Here is a 13,491-nt window from a genome sequence, read left to right as displayed (position 1 = left end):
ATGTCTATGTGCTGCACAATGCAATAAGCAGGCATGATTCCTGCCACAGAGGAGTTTACAATCTTGTAGACAGTCCCCATTTTACAGTAATAATAATAATAATAATAATAATGGCATTTATTAAGCACTTACTATGTGCAAAGCACTGTTCTGGGGAGGTTACAAGGTAATCACGTTGTCCAACGTGGGGCTCACAGTCTTAATTCCCATTTTACAGATGAAGCAACTGGGTACAGAGAAGTTAAGTGACTTTGCCAAGGTCACACAATGGACAAGTGGTGGAGTCGAGATTAGAACCCTGGTCCTTATGACTCCCAGGCTCTATTTACTTAGGCCACGCTGCTTCTCAGACTAATGTTCCTTAATTGCCTAAAACATACTAGCCCAAATACATAGAGAGAACTGTGCTGGGAGAGAACTGGGTGTGCTTTCCTTGATTTCTGGCCAGCTGCAATCTAGAAACTGAACACACATGTAATGGGTCAAAGATCCCACAAAAGGAATATTTTACACATTATTTGGATGTTCTAAGAGAGTCAAGTTCCCATTCAGCCATGAACCTGACTTTGCCTCAGAAACTAAAGAAACAAAAATCAAAAGGGATCACATCCCTCCTGGACAATGGATTTCCTCACATCTGTTCATGCTCACGGATTGTAGAAGATTCCATTTTCTAGAGGCTTAGATTGCAACCTCCTTCAGGGTAGAGGCTGAGTATTTTGCTTCTGTTTGCCCTGCTCCCAAGAGTTTAGGGCACTGCTGAGTATGCAAGAGACAGTAAATATCGCTGAACGAATGGGTTGCTTTGTTGTGTGGCCAAAAGCTAGTTGAGGCCTGAATATTGCTTTTAACTGACCTGGTCTGAGCGTTGGCTTTGTTTAGAAGGGACCATTAGTGAGAATCAGATTCTTCAGCCCACCTCTGTTCATTCCCAGAGGTCTCTGGCGAATACACAAGTACTGGGCTCCACATACATTATTGGAGCACTGAAACCAACACAATTGGTGTGATCGAGAAGCAGCCTGGCCTAGTGGATAGAGTATGGACTGAGAGTCAGAAAGACCTAGGTTCCAATCCCAGCTTTGCCATTTTTCTGCTGTATGATCTTGGGCAATTCACTTCTCTTGGCCTCAGTTACCTCAACTGTAAAATGGGGATTAAGACTGTGAGCCCCATGTTCGGGACACAGATCGGGTCCAAACTGATTAGCTTGTGTCTACCCCAGCACTTAATAAAGTTCCTGGCACATAATAAACTCTCAATAAGGACCATAAAAAATGCTTTGGACTTGTTCTCTGACTTCAAACCCGTCAGATTTCTATCATCAGTGTGGGGGGTGCTCTTTCTGATTTTGGATTTAATCCTTGCCAATCTAGCTGCAACATATTTCAAAAACAGCAAGACAGAGTATTTTCACAAAAAATTAAAATGTAATCTACGCCTGTCATAATCCACAAAGTCAACTTTGTATTTCCTCTCACTGTTAATTCACAGAACTCAGAAATCCCTGGGAGGATTTTAATTGTTAGGAAGCACTGGCAGGCTTCACCGGGCTTTGCTAATATACTTTTCTTCTAAGAGTCACCTTGGTCCAGGTTAGAGATTTTCACATTTACTAAGTAAATACTTATTATCATTTCTTTAACCCTTAATAAGAACCTTGGTAATATTTCTAGTTCAGGAAGCATACTGTACATATTTCATTGTTGTCCTTGTCTTTTATATAATTGCCATCATTCCAAATATAACTATTGCCAACTCCCTCCCCACTTAATTTTTAGATTGCCAGACCTTTGAGGGGAGGGTCATAGGCTGGGTCTACATGTCAAATGAATACTTCTTTCCCAGGAAGCACTTAGTATAGTTCTTTGTAAAAAATAAAATTTAAACTAAAGCCGGTTGTTTGTAAAAACATGGTGGATGGAGCACAGGCTTTGGAGTCAGAAAGACCTGGGTTCTAATCCCAGCTCTGCCACTTGCCTGCTGTGTGACTTTGGGCAAGTCACTTCACTTCTCTGTGGGCCTCAGTTATCTCATCTGTAAAATGGGGATTAAGACCGTGAACCCTATAGGGGACAGGGACTGTGTCCAACCTGATACCCCAGTGCTTACTATAGAGCCTGGTACATAGTAAGCGCTTATCAAATACCACCAAAAAAATACTACTACAACTACTACAATTTCTACTAATCAGTAGACTATTTTTTTCATTTACTATAATTGCTCCCTGACTGATTCTTCTCTGATTCTCCTTCTGCTGATTAATTATAAGAAAGAGACGATGGGACGCCACTGATTAAAATGATTCTGATATCTGTTGCATTCCTAGAACTATATCCAGTTTCCATAATTCCAGACATTCTTATTTTGAGAAAGTTTGGCTACTTCAGAGGACCTCTTCCACAATATTTTCAGGACCTTTCCATCCTAATGGCCATCACCCTGGTCCAGACACTTGTCATATACCAGCTTGACTACTGCCATTTTTTTGTGATAGTTCTTAAGTGCTTACTATGTGTCAGGCACTGTACTAAGCGCTGAGGTAGATACAAGCCCATCAGGTCGGGCACAGTCTCTGTCTTACATGGATCTCACAGTCTTAATCGCCATTTTACAGATGAGGGAATTGCGGTCCAGAGATGTGAAGTGGCTTACCCAAGGTCACACAGCAGACAAGTGGCAGAGCTGGGATTAGAACCCAGATCCAGCACTTAGAACAGTGCTTTGCACATAGTAAGTGCTTAACAAATACCATTATTATTATTATTATTATCCTTCTGACTCCTAGGCCTGTACTCTCAGATTCACATTACTTCTCAGCCTCCTCACTTCCTCCACTCTCTTCCCTTACCAGTTCATATTGAATCCTGTTGCCTGGATTATTTTTCTAAAATGTGATTCTGTACTTAACTTCTCTGTGCCTCAGTTCCCTCATCTGTAAAATGGGGATTAAGACTGTGAGCCCCCTGTGGGACAACCTGATTGCCCTGTAACCTCCCCAGCACTTAGAACAGTGTTTTGCACATAGTAAGCGCTTAAAAAATGCTATCATTATTATTATTATTATCTCCTCACTCCTCAGAAACCCCCAACAGTTGTTCATTTCTAGTCACATCAAAGAAGCTCCTGACCACTGACCATTTCATTTATTTAAATGTCCATCTCCCTGGCCAGATTGCAAGCTCCTTCTGAGCAAGGATCATGTACACACATTCTATTGTGTACCCTCCCAAGTGCTTATCACAATACTCAGCACACAGTAGGATTATTGTCCCTAGGGTGACTGCTGATTGCCCCCTTGGATACCAGACACAAGGCTCATGTGGGCACACAGTGGAATGCAATAATATTACCTGCAACATTTGGGGCAATCCACCAGATTATATATGAACCCAGAACCCATCAGCAGTGTGGCTTACTGGATAAAACACAGGCCTGGGAGTTGGAAGGACCTGGATTCTAATCCTGGCTCTGCCACATGTCTACTGTGTAACAATGGGCAAGCCACTTCACTTCTCCGGGCCTCAGCTACCTCATCTGCAAAATGGGGATTAAGACCGTGAGCCCTACACGGGACAAGGACTGTGTCCAAAACTATTAGCTTGTATCTACCAAGTGCTTAGAACAGTGCTTGGCATATAGTAAGCACTTCACAAGTACCTTAATTGGTATTAATTATTATTCTAAGGGGTACCTGTCCTCCCCACGAGGCCCCACTTGCTCCAGAAGTTTTGTGAGTCGCCTCTCAGGTCTCTGACACACAGGTACTAGTTTTTAGAGAAGCAGTGTGGCTCAGTGGAAAGAGCCCGGGCTTTGGAGTCAGAGGTCATGGGTTCGAATCCCAGCTCCGCCACATGTCTGCTGTGTGACCTTGGACAAGTCACTTAACTTCTCTGAGCCTCAGTTCCCTCATCTGTAAAACGGGGATTAAGACTGTGAGCCCCACGTGGGACAACCTGATCACCTTGTATCCCCCTAGCGCTTAGAACAGTGCTTTGCACATAGTAAGTGCTTAACAAATGCCATCATTATTATTATTATTAAGGTTTGGAACTCAGCAGCAGAATAAAAGGTGGAAGGAAGCTGGGAGTGTAAAATGAAGATCCTGGACCTAAAGGCATCTTATCAGACAGGGGACACAGCCACACAAACACCGGACTGTCCAGTATAAAGTCAGATGATTGGCCACCCTACTTGCATCCAGCATTGCCGAGTTGCACTAGAAGCAGTGTGGCTCAGTGGAAAGAGCACAGGCTTGGGAGTCAGAGGTCGTGGGTTCTAATCCCAGCTCTGCCACATGTCTGCTGTGTGAACTTGGGCAAGTCACTTAACTTCTCTGAGCCTCAGTTACCTCATCTGTAAAATGGGGATTAAAACTGTGAGCCCCACGTGGGACAAAATGATCACCTTGTATCCCCCCAGCGCTTAGAACAGTGCTTTGCACATAGTAAGCGCTTAACAAATGCCTTATTATTATTATCATTATTACTGTATCACGGATGTCTATATTTAAAATGAAAGAGACCAGTTCGGTGTGTGCAGGACCCCTCTGCTCGGTAGTAATGATACCAACGGTGTTTTGGGGGTTTTCTTTAATTAGAGACCCACAATTTGGATTTTTCTCTTTTTTTTAAATCTACGAGTGAACATGGAAAGTGTATTGTTTAGTTTGGCTATTCCAGATAAATAAAAGGAAATCTTGTAACAATTTACAAGGAAGAGTTTAGATATCTCAGTGTTTGTGATCACAGGCCAACATTCGGTGATTTCTTCTGTTAAATTACTTCCAAGGAGAGACCATTAGAATCAATCGGACATTTCTAGAAATCGCACACATACACACAAAAGCTTTCTCCTGAAAGTATTTACACCAACTGGCCCGGGATCAGGAATAACTTTCAAGGCCGTGATACCGTGTGGAAAATTTCAGCCATACAGAGCTAGTACGTGTAATAGCATTTTTATTTATTTGGCTTCATGTCACTCCTGAAACTTTGCTCTTCCCATTCTTTCAATCAAATTCCATTTAATTTTTAGACACATAAAAGTATGGCAACTGGCAGTGAATTATCCTGGAGAGGGAATATAGGAAGGGTTATTTCTCTGACCATCATTCCTCTGTGCTTAAATTCAAATTGCAAAGGGACTCCCTATACTATTTAACTCTTCACTGTACTGATAGGCATAAGATCACGTGAAATTATCCACTTGAACCATGTCGCCTCACCCACATTTTGACATGAGCCTCATTCCTTTTCATCCCTGATCGTCTCTGCTCCTCCCTTCCCTGCACATAATCAAAAAGAAAAATCAATCTTTCACCTGAATTCATTTACTCATAAGCTCGTTGTGGGCAGCGAATGTGTCTGTTTATTGTTGTATTGTACGTTCTCAAGCACTTAGTACAGTGCTCTGCACACAGTAAGTGCTCAATAAATATGACTGAATGAATGAATGAATGAATGGTGACTGCTTCATAGCCTGGCTTCTGCGGCTGAAGAGCTCTCAGAATCCTAAACTAATAATATTAACAATTGGGATATTTATTCAGCATTTACTATAGAGCAAGTGTTGTACTAAGCACTGGGGCAGACACAAGATAAGCAGATTGAACCCAGTCCCTTCACCACTTGGGACTCACAATCTAAGGGGGAAAGGGAGACAGGAAGTGAATCTCCATTTTACAGATGAGGAAACAGAGACCCCGAGAAGTTATGTGATGTGTTCAAAGGTCACAGAGCGGACAGGTGGATGAGTTGGGGTTAGAATATAGGCTGATTCCACTGTTGGGTAGGGACTGTCTCTATATGTTGCCAATTTGTACTTCCCATGTGCTTAGTACAGTGCTCTGCACATAGTAAGCGCTCAATAAATACGATTGATGATGATGATGGTGATGATGATTCCCAGGCCTGTGCTCTTTCCATCAGGCCACTTTGCTTCTAGTGGATTCCCACAGGGGCAAATTTCAGTGTTGGAGAATAGGAAATCCGTTCTACCCCATTAGAACTTCTGCTTTTATACTTCATCATTCTATAAAAATCCAGCAAAAACAAACCTCTAAGTGGCCTCTTTGGGCAGGTGATGTGAGTCGTGTACTCTGGGAAATTAATGGTGAGGACTTGACTTTTTCATGCAAATAAGAATCAAGCTTCATTTAACTAAGAAACATATTGATTCTCTAAAGTAAACTCGGAAAGTAGGAATATAATGGTCCAATACCCCTAAGGAGAAGATGGCTAATTAGGTTATCAGTGTGAGAAAAGAGCTTACTTCCTGCTGGGATGATAAGGTCACTTCCTGCAGAATGAATGCACTGAGAAATAAGTGTCAGAAAACCCATAAGATTTCAAGGCACATCTAAAACTTGAGGGTTCAAAAATAGATTACTGTTCAACATTTTGGTACTATTTATTATTTTAAGGATGGCCATAGAGTTAGAATTGAGGGCTCTAGGCAAAATAAAATCCCCAGTGAAGAAGATATGTCAGAGTACCCGACTATTCCAAGACAATGGATATATCTGGATATGATGAACAAGTGTTTTGCATTAACCTCTTGAGTTTAACCATGCTCCAGCTGGTGCTGATTTTGTGGAGACAAAGTTAAGGCTTACTGACTCCCTCTCTGATGTTTCATGTTCCTTATTCTTCCTTGACAAGTTTTCTTTTGCAAGATGGGGTTTAGGAGACAAGGAGATTAAGACATGGTAGACCAAAGGATTAGAAACTAACGCAAGAAGAAACATGTGATGTGCAACAGGGCTAAACTGGAATATGTTTCTGAAATGCCATACCTGTGGAGAACTACATGTATACTCGTGGTGCTGACTCATTCAGTGTCCTTAGAGCTTAACTGAAGAGTAGCCTGCCATATGTCATATGACATGGAACATGTAACATGACATGTAACTCAGATGAATGGGAAAATGATCCTTCAGGAAATATTTAAAGAGCACATAGGGTGAATGGTGCTGTTTCTGATGTCTTCAGTATGGAGGATATGGAGGATGAAGAGCTCAAGAAAAGCATAGAGGGCTTAGTAATTCTTCAAGAAGGTGAGCTAATGATACATTTTTATTCCACTTAATTCTGAAGACAAATTGATCGGTCAGGCTGATCTAAAGCATATCTCTACCAGTGAAGGCTTGGAAGGGGAAATAGATTGAAAATTTTGCCCCTTTTCCCTCTTTTTCATAAAGTAATTCAATCTGCTTCCAAATGGAAATGGAAAATGTTGACTTTACTTAGTCTTAAACCTGGTTGACAAGGAAAATATTTGAACCTAAGATTTTCAGGGGTCATATGACCATCTAACCAGTGATCCAACCACCCCAGAAGTCTGTCTCCAACAGTTCTAGGGAACAGGTGAAGGGTTAATGTCCCTCTTATACCCTATGGCCAATCAATCAATCATATTTATTGACATGGGGCAAATATCAGTTTTGGAAAATAGGAAATTTATTCTGCCCTATTTGAACTTCTGTTTTCCTACCCCACGATGCTATAAATATCTTGAAAAAACAAACCTCGTAAGCGAAAAACCTTCAGATTCTGGGTTCTGTTGCTAAAGATGGAACCCACACATTTATATACCCACTCATAAAGATACACACACACCTTTGGTCCTTTTTTGTTATGAGCACAGGCTAATTAGTGAGAAAAAGAGTATACTATTGTAAAGATCAGTCAGCAAAAGAGTCAGCAAAATTTTGGAAAACAGCTAAAATGAGCAGATGGGAGGAGATAGGGTATTAATCAAAATGAGGTAATGAGAATGGAGCCCCCAAAAGGGAGATTATTAATAAGCAGGGGAAAAAAACACCTCAGGATATCAAGCAGCCTATGGATGAGGGAGTCGGAGGGCAAAACTAAATAAAATGTTAGAAGAAAAGTACTAATTATGTTTGCATGCCGATGCATAAACCTGACAGAGAGGGAATAGATTTATGGAAAGAATTCAAAATCTAACAAAGAAACGTCTGAAAGGAAATATAGGAGTTTAGGAAATTTCGATAAGTTTTTGATGAAAGAAAGGTAGCATAGAATTGAGTCACATTAGATATGAAATAGCATAGCAAAGTAAAATTGATCCCTGTTCAAAGACAGAAGAATGTATTCCTAAGGGAGGGTGACTATATGCTCCCTGTGAAAAAACACCTGAAAATGAAAGAAAAGCCAATCTGGATTTTAAAAAAAATTTACATAAAGTAATGCAATAGAAAATTAGCCCATACAAAAATGATGCAATATCAGGAATCACATGAGGAAATGCAGAAATAATTTTAGATCCATTCAGACTACAAAACGAAAGTTAAAGTAGAGGTGAAGATGAATGAAGAATTGCATAGTGGAAAAAAAATTCAGACAGAAGGAACTCGAGGTCACTATGAAGATGATGCCAGAATCAGAAATGGGAGGAATCAAAAACTTACAGGAGAAAGGGATATTGCTAAAATATTCAATTAATTGCTAGCTTCCTAGACTTGGTGTACACCAAAAAAAAGAATAAGGGACAAATGCTATAAACAAACATTAATTTCCCCAAGGAGGAAAAAGGATACTACAGGAAATGATGGTCATGCCAGAATAGGTGATCAACAGTAAAGCTGAACCCACACTCGCAGTATCAGAAATGGAACAGTCCGTGGGCCAGGAAGACCTCGCAATTTTTACTGAATAGTACAAAGGCAATGTTTTAAAAAATAAACTTTCCTTTGTAGGTGGCCCTTTTTTTGAACTTTACGCTCACAGGGTTCCACTCATCAATTTTTCAACTGAGCTAGAAAGATATTCACAGCAAAAACGAGCCAATAGAAATGGTGTGCAGAATACGGCAATCAATGGTATTTACTGAGGCCTTGGTCTCTGCAGAGAACTGAAAGAGTTCGGTCCAGATCAGCATTAAGCTAATCAATTAATCACATTTATTGAGCAGTTCCTCTGTGCAGAGCACTGTAATTGTACAGTCCAGATCAGCACAAGGGCATTTATTGAGTGCTTACTAGTCTCTGCATAATCTAGTGGAAAGTGTCTGGGGCTGGGAGTCAAGAGCCTTGGGTTAATCCCAACTCTTCCACTAACTCACTGGGTGACTTTGGGTAAATCGCTTGAACTCTCTGGGCTTCAGTTCCCTCATCTGCAAAATGGGGAGAAAATACTTATTCTCCCCATCTCTTAGATGGTGAATATCATGTAGGGCAGGAACTGTGTCTGCTTGTATTTTTCATCTCAGTCCCTCGCATAATGCTCTAACACATGGTATGCACTTAAGATCATAATTACTATTATTACAATTGATCAGACTTGTGCTTACAAACTCTTGCCTCAAATTTGTAAATAAAAGGCTCTTCTCAAAGGAAAAAAATGGACAATAAGCCTGTCATCCATTCATGAAATTTCTCAACAATAAAAGAAAAGTCTGGATCTATATGGTGGGGTCTGGAATAGAGAAGCAGCATGGCATAATGGATATATCCTGGGCCTCAGAGTCTGCTGGGTGATCTTGGGCAAGTCGCTTAACTTCTCTGTGCCTCATCTGTAAAATGGGGTTTAAGACTGTGAGCCCCATGTGGAACATGGACCCTAACCAATTTGATTAGCTCATATCTAGTACAGGCTTGGGAGTCAGGGGTCATGGATTCTAATCCCAGCTCCGCCAACTGTCAGCTGTGATTCTTTGGGCAAGTCACTTAACTTCTCTGTGCCTCAGTTACCTCATCTGTAAAATGGGGATGAAGACTGTGAGCCCCACGTGGGACAGTCTGATCACCTGTATCCTCCCCAGCGCTTAGAACAGTGCTTTATACATAGTAAGCACTTAACAAATGCCATTATTATTATATGCACCCCAGTGCTTAATACAGTATGGAGGCTGATTACTGCATCAGCCTCTTTACTGATCTCCCATCCTTCTGTCTCTCCCCACTTCAGTCTATACTTTACTCTGAGGCTCAGATTGTCTTTCTGCAGAAGTGCTCTGGGCATGTCTCTCCCCTCCTCAAAAATCTCCAGTGGTTGCCTATCAACCTTCAAATCAAGCAAAAATTCCTCACTCTCGGCTTCAAAGCTCTCCATCACCTTGCCCCCTCCTACCTCACCTCCCTTCTCTCCTTCTACAGCCCTGCCACTAACCTCTTCACTGTGCCTCATTCTCTCCTGTCCTGTCGTCGACCCCCGGCCCATGTCCTTCCCCTCGCCTGGAATGCCCTCCCTCCTCACATCCGCCAAGCTAGCTCTCTTCCTCCCTTCAAAGCCCTACTGAGAGCTCACCTCCTCCAGGAGGCCTTCCCAGACTGACCCCTTCCTCTCCTCCTCCTCCCCATCGCTGCCCCCTACAAATCCCAGTCAAACAAAAGAAGCCACCGCTCATCACTGCCGCGTTTGGAAGAAAATGATAAAATAATGGACTATCTGCAGCAATGAAGAGAGTGGAATTAGTTGGTGAGACTTCAGATGAAAACAAAAGTCAGTAGATTAAAGACCCCTAGGAATAAAAATTGCTGAAACTAATCAACCAAAATTCTATATGCTGGAGTTAGCTTGCTTAAATGATTTTTTTTTTTTTTAGTATTCAGTGAAAAAAGCTAAAAGCCTAGTGAGATTTTTGGAAGAGTTATAAACCTCAGGATATACAGAAGGGAGGAAAAAAAGGTTATTAAAAGGTAAGGACACGGTTATTAGTATTTTTTCAGCCATGGGACTCTATCACATTTGATGCACAGGCAGATTTTACTAAACCCTTCAGGAGCGCTGCACTGTATTAATACTCTTAATGAAATTTAAGAAACCATTTCCTGTCAGAAATTAGAAATGGTCTAGAACTATTCTTCGACCAACCTATACAAATCAGCAGAGAATGCCTTGCTTTTAAGAAATATTAGAAAGAGGGATATGAGCGAGGGGGATAAAAATTACCAGGAAAAAATGTCAAAACTGAAAATCGACAATAAAACCACAGTCGAAGAATGGAAAAATAAAACCCGGCACAGCAGACAAAAAGAAAAAGTTTGAACTATTTTCCGAGGCACCTGAAGAAGTCAGAGGGGCTTGACAGGGGGAAAAGGCCATAGTGTGGTAACATGTGATTTAAAAGTACCAAGCATCTGGGATTGAGTCTACAGAGCAGCCTAGCAGCTGCACAATTTGACCAATCTGTTCCTGATTAATAAAAACAGGACAGGTACGATGCTGGCATTTATGAATCCTAATGCACGAATCAGGATTTCAGCAGCTTTTCAAGTAGAACAAGTTGTAGAGGAGAGAAAGTTATGAGGGGGTGCGGGGAGTGGGGAGGGAACAAGGAACTTCCAAAAGCAATACTGGCAGGGGACGGGGGACCAAAGGAAACTCAGACTCTGAAATGAAGACAAACTTTCTAATGATCTGGTTCAACAACAGCACACAACTATGAAACACCAGGTCCAATTGGAGCAATGTTTCCAAACCGTTTGTATGAAGTGGAGATACTGGACACTGTTTGTAATCCTGGCTCTGCCACAGTATAGTGTCTGATACATAGTAAGCACGTAACAAATATTATAAAAAGAAAAGAAAAACAAAACTCAGACAATGTGGCATCTGAGCCAAAAGCTGAGACAGGGGCAGTAGACAGACTGGCATGGCACCCTGAAAGAGAAAGCGGCTTGTATTAGGATAAGCTTTGAAAGGAAGTTAAAACAAGGAGGCCCACGTGAGAACTGCATCAAACACATAAATCATCCCAAGAAGAGGTCAGTTTGTGTTTGGATGGCAATGTCTGCTTCAGAAATAATTTTGATGACTAGGTGACCGCAATTTTGGAAAAACCTTAGGAAAAAACGCATATAGTCAATTTCCATCTATGCTTCCCCCAGTCATAGTTTCAGCACTGCCACTTTCTTTTCAGGGCCTAGTTAATGCTGATAGAAAATTAATTTGCATAATACTTAAGACTCTAGTTCGTACATTGGAGATAAATCCTTCCAGGGAATCTCAGCTTTGAACAGAACTGCTTAAAGTAGCCATAGCATAGGGAAAGGCAAATCGGAGTGGAGCAAACGGCTAATGTGAAGAAATACATGAAATGGAAGGATAAAAAGCTCATGACTTCAAAGTAACCTCTGCTTCGCAAATCCTAAAAGCATTTTAGGAAAAAGGGATTATGTAAATCTACTTAGTGATTAGAGTATTTACAGAGCTATAATTAATTTCAATATAGCCTGAAAAACTCCACAAATATTTCTATTACTTATGTTTTTCCATTCCCACCCTCCCCTCCTTTAGTCTGTGTTAGGTTTTGACACATACACAGAGGGGCATAAATGTGTCAAGATAAAATGGGCTTTTTTTCCCCCTTCAGTTCCACCATTTGGGTTATTATATACATGGAGCATTGGAGTCAGTTGGGCAATCCTACACAGGCTGAAGCCAATTAGTACACATAAAAGAGACATATTAGACAAGACAGATTCCTATCCAATGTAACCCTAAGGGAAACTTTACATTTCCTAGGATGAGAATCTGGGTCATTTTGATACTGTACCCCCACACACACTATTTCCTTTTTAGCAGCCCGAGATAAAAGACGTGGTTGCCATCAAATCCAAATAAGGGAAGCTAGAAAAAAGGGCAGGTCACTGAAACAGTATGAGATCGATGCATTCTGTCACACACATTCCCAAAGCCAGGTAATAGTAGATCTGTTTTCCTTTCTTCTTCTATACATGCCCTGTTAAGACCTATGGCAAGTGGGATGGGCGAAGAGGGGGAAAGGGGAGAAAGACAGATTTTTTCCCAAGGGTTTCCGGGATATGCAGTCTTGGAGATGCCTCAGGAGGCAGTGATGATGTAAAGCCACATTTCCTCAGCGCTATCCTAAAACACAGTTTGAACATCACATCCAATTTGGCCCTCAAAGTCAGGGTCCTGAACAGACATCTGGTATTCACTACTGTCACACAAAAACAACCTGACTGTTCTGATAATTACCACGAATATGGGCCTAAGAACTGACTACTTTCTGCCCATAATGATGGATTTTGCGAGACCTGACAAAAAGTTCTGATCATATTTGATCCTTTAGAGGCCTTCTCTGCTGACTAGGCTTGTATCTACCCTAGAGCTTAGTATAGTGCCTGGCACATAGTTAGTACTTAATAAATACCATTAAAAAGAAAAGAATAAACGGCCATATATTGGTCCATGCATGTCCCAACAAGGAGCGCACAGTCTTAATCCTCATTGTACAGACGAAGTAACAGTGGCACAGAGAAGTTTAGTGACTTGCCCAAAGTTACACAGCAGACCAGTGGCAGAGCCGGGATTAGAACCCAAGTCCTTCTGACTCCGAGGCTCATGCTCTATCAACTGGCCATGCTGCTTCAACATGCTGTTCTGATCTGTTCTCCTCAGGCATGCTCTCCAGCTGTCTCCATTTTGTACGGCAAAATCTTTACAACTAGCCACTGCCAAGAGGTGATGAGCCTGGCTCCCAGGGCAGCCCCCTGTTCCC

The sequence above is a fragment of the Tachyglossus aculeatus genome, chromosome 20, assembly GCF_015852505.1.
Source record: "Tachyglossus aculeatus isolate mTacAcu1 chromosome 20, mTacAcu1.pri, whole genome shotgun sequence".
Classification (NCBI taxonomy): domain Eukaryota; kingdom Metazoa; phylum Chordata; class Mammalia; order Monotremata; family Tachyglossidae; genus Tachyglossus; species Tachyglossus aculeatus.
The sequence above is the reverse complement of the archived record's forward strand: the minus strand, read 5'-3'. Positions refer to the sequence as shown.